The sequence below is a fragment of the Fringilla coelebs genome (genome assembly GCF_963513975.1).
Source record: "Fringilla coelebs genome assembly, contig: SCAFFOLD_43, whole genome shotgun sequence".
In the NCBI taxonomy this organism is placed as follows: domain Eukaryota; kingdom Metazoa; phylum Chordata; class Aves; order Passeriformes; family Fringillidae; genus Fringilla; species Fringilla coelebs.
In genome coordinates, this window is record NW_028167212.1 from 1,570,096 (window position 1) to 1,577,357 (window position 7,262).

At 51.5% G+C, this 7,262-nt stretch overlaps 1 long non-coding RNA gene across 1 annotated transcript; it reads left to right on the forward strand.

The window, feature by feature from the left end:
* Positions 1-2,206: 2,206 nt before the first annotated feature.
* LOC311166142 lies at positions 2,207-3,508 on the forward strand. The gene is made up of 3 exons (XR_014616985.1): positions 2,207-2,527; positions 2,874-2,993; positions 3,370-3,508. It is a non-coding gene; the product is annotated as an uncharacterized lncRNA (long non-coding RNA).
* The last annotated feature ends 3,754 nt before the right edge of the window (positions 3,509-7,262 follow it).

Sequence of the window (7,262 nt, forward strand, 5' to 3'; positions counted from 1 at the left end):
ATAAGAAAAGGAAACGTTGCAGGCTCAGAACCATCTTTAGAATCTTTAGGGTTCTAATGGCTGAGAGATGAATATTCTGGAACTGGTCATAGTGAGAATATCTGTGTGTCCAGAGGTAATTTGCAGGTGCTTCATTGTGGACATTTCCTTCCTCAGTGGAATAGAAACACTGCTGGGTTGTCTGGCTTTTCCTGTCTTTTGGGTTGGTTTTTTTCCTACTCTCCCGAAGTACAGATTTTTGCCACTGATCCCAAATGTGATCCTGGGAATACCCTGGGTGCATAAATGTTTGCCTGGATCGTACACACGGGGCAGCGGCAGAGGGCTCCGAAAAGCACCACCCTGTGCTGGGTTGTGTGAGCGCTGGGCTGGGGGTGGTGAGACTGCCAGGCAGAAATGTGTGCTTTGTGTGGGGGTTTGCAGCACACAGACCTGGGCAGGGCTGGGAGCGAGCTCTGCCCTTGCTGGCAGCCGTGCTGGCAGCAGGGAGAGCCCCTGGCTTTGTGCTGGCTGATTTCTGCCAGCTCTGGGATAAGGCAGGGTCAGAGCGTGAGGGCACGTCCCCTCACTTGGTGTCTTCTGGTTTGCTGTGCTCATGTTTTGTCTCAAAGGTCATTTTGTAAGAGCTTCAGTTTCACCTTGGCCACCTGAGTGCTGACTTTAAAAGGCTTGTTATGTGAACCATGTGGGCAGTGTTCCCTCCTCCTCCGTGCTCCCTGTCCTTTGGGAGTGGAGAAGGAGAGTTCTTGTATCCCTGATGTGTTTCCAGCCAAATAGTGAGTGATCTTTGTGTTCCTTTCTTTCTGTTTTCCTGCTCAGGACAATGTCAGTGTTGGCCCTGATTCCTCAGGAGGTGAGCCTGAGAACAGAGCTGCAGCAGAGGAAGCTTCCTGTGGCACGGAGAGCTGCAGGAACAGTTCCCAGGAGCCCGAGGAGCCTGGTAAGGACAGAGCCCACACTGGTTTAGAGAGGTGTGAGCTGGCTGCTCTGAGCAGGCTTGGTGCTTCCTGGTGCCTTTAGTTCAAATCCTGCACTGGCACAACCTCCTGAGCCCTGCCCTCCACGCTTCTCCAGAGGCTCTGACACTGAGTCCTCAGCTGTGGCAAGAGAGCAGGGAATAAAGCTGACCTTGGGGGAGTTGTGTCAGCAACTTGGGTGTCTCAGTTTTGTGCTGCATTTGGTGGATAAATTTGCTGCAGGCTGACAGGGGAGGCCATGCTTAGCAAATTTTGAAGGAACCGGGGGAAAAAAGAGCAAAAAGTCAGGGTAGAAGTCCAAATCAGTGACTCAGTGTAGTAGCAGTCAGCTGGTATTAGTGCTGACCCACAAGAAAAACAAGGAGCAGAACATCAGAGGCCAACCAATTGAAAAATGACAGTGAGTCCAGTATCAGAAGGGAAAGCTGGAATGAGCCCTGCTTAGGGAGAGCTAAGAGGAGAGAGGGAGCGCTTTGGATCCATTCCTTAGCCAAGCTGCTGCAGCCTGCAGGCCTCGTAGGGAGCTCTGTCCCTCCTGGCCCTTCCTGCCAGAGCTGATGGTGGAGTTGGAGCAGCTGCTGCTCACTGCAGAGGGCAGTTGGTAGATGCCAGGTGATGGAGCTGGTTCATGACTCAGCCCCCAGCACCCCTCAGCTTCTGGCATTTCAGTGAGGACTGAGGTCTCTGTGTCAGCACAGAGAAAGAACAAGGCTGGGCTTCTTTGTTGCACCTGGGGCCCAGCGTGTTTCAAGCTCTCCTGGGTGCCCTTTGCACTGCGAGTGCTGAGACTTTATGGAGATACTTCAGTGTTTTGAAAGACACTTTTGAACCTTTGGAATGATCCCTGTTCTTTCAAGGGCAGGCTTCAAATTGCCGAGTGAGAGTCTGCCTTTCAGGCCATCTTTGACAGTCCCTGGTAGAAGGACAATTGCTGCCCAAGGGAAAGGTGCACAAGGGCCAATATTGACTGAGCGTTCCCTTTGCTTTCCAGATACCATCTGAGCAACATCTGCAGGAGGGCTGCCCTGCATGGCAGGGAGAGACGGGGGAGAGCCCGTGACCATCGGGCAGGTAAAACTCCTCTGTTTGTAAATATGTTTATAGATTTCTATAGTTATATTTATCAATAGTTATAGTTGCATTTATAGATTATAGTGTTCTGTTTATAGGAGCGTATATTGACTGATCTGCATAGATTTTCAGAGTAAAATTTTGATTTCTGTAGTGTAAAAAAAAAATAAATGTATATGTAGTTACATTTTTCAATGAGTGTTTTATACAGTAAGAGGAATATGAATGTCTAGAGGGAAAGATTGATGGATAGATTGCTGTTTGTGTAGGCCTAGGCTGCATTGTTACCTCTTTCCCCCTCGGCTGCCTTTCTCACCTCTCTCTTTTCCCCCTGTGCCCCCTGTGTCCCCTCTCCCTGTGCTGGCTCCGAGCTGGCGGCCGGGCCGGGTGGAGCAGCACTTGCAGCCCCGGCTGTCCCTGGAGCGCTGGGAGCTGCCGCTGGCCCCAGGCACTGTGCCCTGAGGAGCTGCTGGAGGACGGTGAGACTGAGGGGGCTGAGGGGGCGGTGGCGCTGAAGGGACGGGCACCCTGAGCTGCTGCTGGGGCTGAGGGCTGTGGGGCAGCCGAGGGCCATGGTGGCATTGGAGGTGACAGGGAAGTGGCACAGGCTGAGGGGCTGGCGGGTCTCAGGGGACAGGATGGCTCAGAGGGGACTGAGGACATGAGAGGACTGTGAGGGGCTGAAGAAACTGAAGGGGGCTGGGGGTTCAGCGAGAGCATGGCGGGGCTGAGGGGATGGAGAGGGGCAGCAGGGAGCAAAGAGGGCTCTGGGACTGCAGCTCTGCCAGGCCTTGGAACCAATTCCAGAGCCTCCACTTTTGCCAGAGCTGCGAGGAAGACCTTGAAGGCAGCCGGAGACTGACAGGAGGCAGCAGGGAGAAGCTGAAGGCCAGCAGCAAGAGCAGTGAGCGGGGACCTGCTGCTGCCAGCCTGGAGAGAGCCCGGGTGAGGCCCCAGGCCCGGGCAGGCAGGGTGGGGCTGGGGGCAGCATGGGCTGTGGCCGTGGGCACTGCCCGGCGGGGCAGGAGCGGGCCCTGCCCGTGCTGGGGCTGCTCAGCGCAGCTGCCCCGGCCGGCACAGGGGCTGTCCTTGGGCAAGGCAGCCGTGCCAGCAGGGCCGGGAGCTGTGCCGGCTGTGCCGGGCTGCCGGGGCTGCGGGACGCTCCCGCCGCGGCTGCGCTCACCACAGCCTGGCCCGCTTGGCTGCTTTTTCTGTCCGACCCTCCTGGGGAGGCTCTGAGATTTCCTCTTCCCTGATGGAAGTGCAGCTGCTGCCAAGGGAAGCGTCCCCATACTCATTCAGTGTTCCCTTTGCTTGCCAGATGTCCCATCTGCTGTCCCTGTCCAGGAGAGCTGCTCTGCACGGGAGGAGGAGACCGAGGGAGAGACTTTGGAGATGGGGCAGCTGGGATCCCTCTGTTGGAGCTCTGTGTAGTCATGTCTAGAATTGCACACAGAGAGGGATTTTCATTTGGATATGTATCTATGTGGCTTCCTATTTGTGTAGGAATATTTCTGTATGTATGTTGTTTAGGGATGTATGCTCTGTATATATGTATGAGTATACATACATATATGTCTGTAGTTACATATGTGTGTGTGTATATATATATATCTAAGTATACATGGATGTTGTTATATCTGTGTTTACTTCTGTTTCCTATGTATACAGTTGTGTTTCTATTTATTTCTGTTGATGCATTTTTAGGCATGTGGGTCTTTAAATAGTTATATTGGTTTTTGCATAGGGATATATGTTTGGCTTCTTATTTTTATATGTATGCATATGAATAGCTGTATATTTGAATTGATGCATTTTTATTGATAGCTTGGCACAGTGATATTTTTGTGTTTCCGGATAGGTTTGTGTTATCCATCGTTTTATATATACATTGTATATAATATGTAATATTCAATCTATATTTACATCTGTGTATTTTTATAGATACATTTCTATGTATTTGTGTATATATTTGTATTTATTTAGATTCCATCAGGTATGGAGTGCTATAGTTGTATAATTCTAACCGTTCTATGTATAATTCTGTGAGTTTATGGTACAGGGCTATTGAGACAGGGAACATATAGTTTTGTATTTCTGTCTAGGCTGTATTTCTGTATATACATTTGTAGTTACATGTAATAAATTGTTAATCGCCTAATTGATCTTTGTGTATAGTGAATTGTTGTAGAGGTTGGCAATAAATTCAGTTTTGTTAACTGAAGTTAGTATTTGTATATTTTAACACAGACTGGTTGTAATAATCCAATAAATTTCTGTTATTACCTAAATTGAGATTTGTATAGTTCCATATTGTCAATGCAGGTGTAGCAATTTGTAATAAATGACATTTTTCAGCTGAAATTGATTCTCGTGTATTTGTGGATCAGCAGTGCCACTGTGGCAATCTGCAAGAAATGCCATTTGTCAGCTGCGATGGCTGTTTTGGGATTTGTGCTAAATTGGGGTATTTTATTGAATAGTAAAAGAGGCAAAGAGAAATAAAAAGAAAGGAGGAGAAAGAAGTGTGGGTGGGAGGTGGGGGGACAGGGAGGCAGTGACAGGGCTTATGTGTGACAGCATGATCACCCCTCCAAGGGCCCCAGCCTTGTCTCGCTGCTCTCCTCCATCTGGTCGCCGTGGTGGTGAGGGTCCCACAGCCACTGCCACCCGTCCTGACCAGTGTGGCATTCCCTGGATTAATGCACACTTTGGGCAGGTGGGAATGCCCAGGTGCCTCCCTTGCAGGAGGCCAGTGGGACGCTGTCCCTTGCTGCACTGAGGGTCTGTGGTGTCACACTGCAGGGCTCTGGTGCAGGGTCTGGGGACCCCTTTGGGGGGCCCTTTGATGGGGCACATCACCCCCTCTGCTGTGGATGAGCTTTCCCCCCGTGAAGGGGCCCCACAGCTGGGCTGCTCTGCCCAGCAGAGGATGGGCGGCCACTGCCTCTCACCAGAGGCTTTCCAAAACACACCCGAAGCCTCTCTCCGCCCAGGCTTTGGTGCCAGGCTCTGTGTGAAGCTGGCAGCTGATAGCTGTGGGGCTGACATCTCCCCATGAAGGCTTTGGGTTTGTGCTTCCTGAATGCCCCCGAACTGTTACTTTATCTCCTTTTCCTCAGAGAACCCTGCAGGGCCTCTCAGAGCCCCATTCAGGGTGTGGTGTTCATCTCTGCAGCTTTGGAACACAGTTCTGCTGTAGTAGGCAAAAGTCTTTCCTGAAAATGTTTAAACCATAAACAATACTCAGTATTTCAGTTTCTGACAGCAGGGATTACAAATGCGCCCCACCTCCCACGGGCAGCTCTTTAGGAAGTGCTCCAAGTGTCCCCCTGAAGCTCATCCCAGAGACCAGAAGCCAACAGGGATCCATCCGGAGCCAGCTCCGCTGCCTTTGGCAGCGCTTTGGCAAATGAGCTGCAGCAAGGGGGAGGCAGCAGTGACTGTGACTGCTGCAGGCACCGGGTGAAGGAAGGGCCATGGACACAAGTGCTGAGATGCCCAAAAATGCAGGACAGCTGGGAAGCAACAAGGTCTCGCAAGCACGAATACGATGGAAGCCCTTTATGTGAAATTCCCTGAAGGAACTGCCAGGGCAGCTGCTGCTGGGATCAGCAGTAGCAGAAGGCAGCAGGATCTGCTCCTTTTCCTGGGTCTGTTTCAGGACACAGGCTCTGATGACCCCTGGGCAAAAGCAATCTCATTGCAAAGAGAGGCTTTGCAGTTGAAGCCCACTTGTGGTTAGGGAATGAAGTTTAGGGAATGAATGACTCCCGTGCCAAAGCGCTGGCAGGTAACCGGGGCTCTGAGAGGCAGAGCCTTTAGAGGGAAAGAGAGATCAGGCACTCACATGCCTGAAACTCCTTCAGCTCCCTTCTTTAAGTAGGAAAGCTGAGGAGAGACAAATGCAGTCCTTTGGAAAAATATTGTGTCTAACAAGTCCTGACGGAAAAAAACCTAGGTAACAACTTGGCCTTGTTTTCATAGCCTGTGTCTTCTGCAGAGGAGACAATGGGATGGGCAGCTTCCAGGGGCACAAGGCATTGCATGGAACTGTGCACCTGCTCAGCAACTCAGTCCTACTGGTGCACTTGGTAAGGACGCAGACAGCAATTGGATCTGTGTATCCACCCAGTAACAGATTGTTGCTAGCAGTAGGATCTGGGTATCTGCTCCTTGGGGAAACCTTCCAGCATTTAGAATCTGAACAAGGCCACATCTGGCCCTGCCTGGGGGTGCTGGCTCCAAGCCAGCTCCCTTGGTTCCTAGGCAGGCTCGGGGAGAAAACCAAGAGGAGAATGAAACCAGCTGTCCCCCGGCAGAAGCTCTGGCACATTGCTCGTGCAGCACTATCACAGCCGGGCTACTCTCACAGCGCAGTCGGAAGCCTCGAGGCCGGCAAAGGTGGAGGCACCGCAGGATTTCCCGGTTCCCGGCCGTGGCTCCGCAGGGCTTGGCTGGGACAGCTTCCCCAGCTGATGTGAGGCTCTGGGTGAAGGGGAAAGGATTGGGGTACCTGGTGATGTATCTTCCTTAATCACCAGAGGCAACCTTCCGTAATAATGCTGAGGTGCATTGCTTAGCTTATCCTCTCCTGACCCTTTTTTGCACTTTTGCATTACAGTAAATGACACAATTCCTTCAGCTGGTGTCTGTGTCTGCATGTCTGACTGTCCTCACCAGCAAAACAAACACACAGCCAGTTTAGCATGAGACCTGCCTCTCTGCCAGCCCATCTCTTGGCAAACACCCCTGGTGGCCATCTCCACAAATGAAATCCCCACTTTGCAACTTCCTTTTCTGCAGGCAGGTGAGAAAAGGAGCCACTCTCAGCTCTAGACGCCTCCGGCAATCAACTGCTTTCAGCAGTCACAACCCTGAAATATCAACCTCCTTTGTTAACCTGCCCACAGGGAGCTCCCACCAAGAGGCCTTTTGTCCAAGGATACCCAGAGAAGAGCTTGAGGAGGGAGCAGTTTGGAACACAACTGCTTCAGAGTTTAAACCTGCCTTTATCAAATGGGCACACACCCACCTGTCCCAAGGGGAAAGCAGGCAGGAAAGAGAAGCTCCTCTCCCACAAGAGCACCCACAAGAGAGTGGAGGCCACGGACTATACCTCGCTTTGGGAAGGAGCCCTGGGAATTGGCCTGATCTGGAAGAGCAGCAAAAGGAATTCCCCAAATGTAGGAAAAGAATCTCTGGAAGCAATAG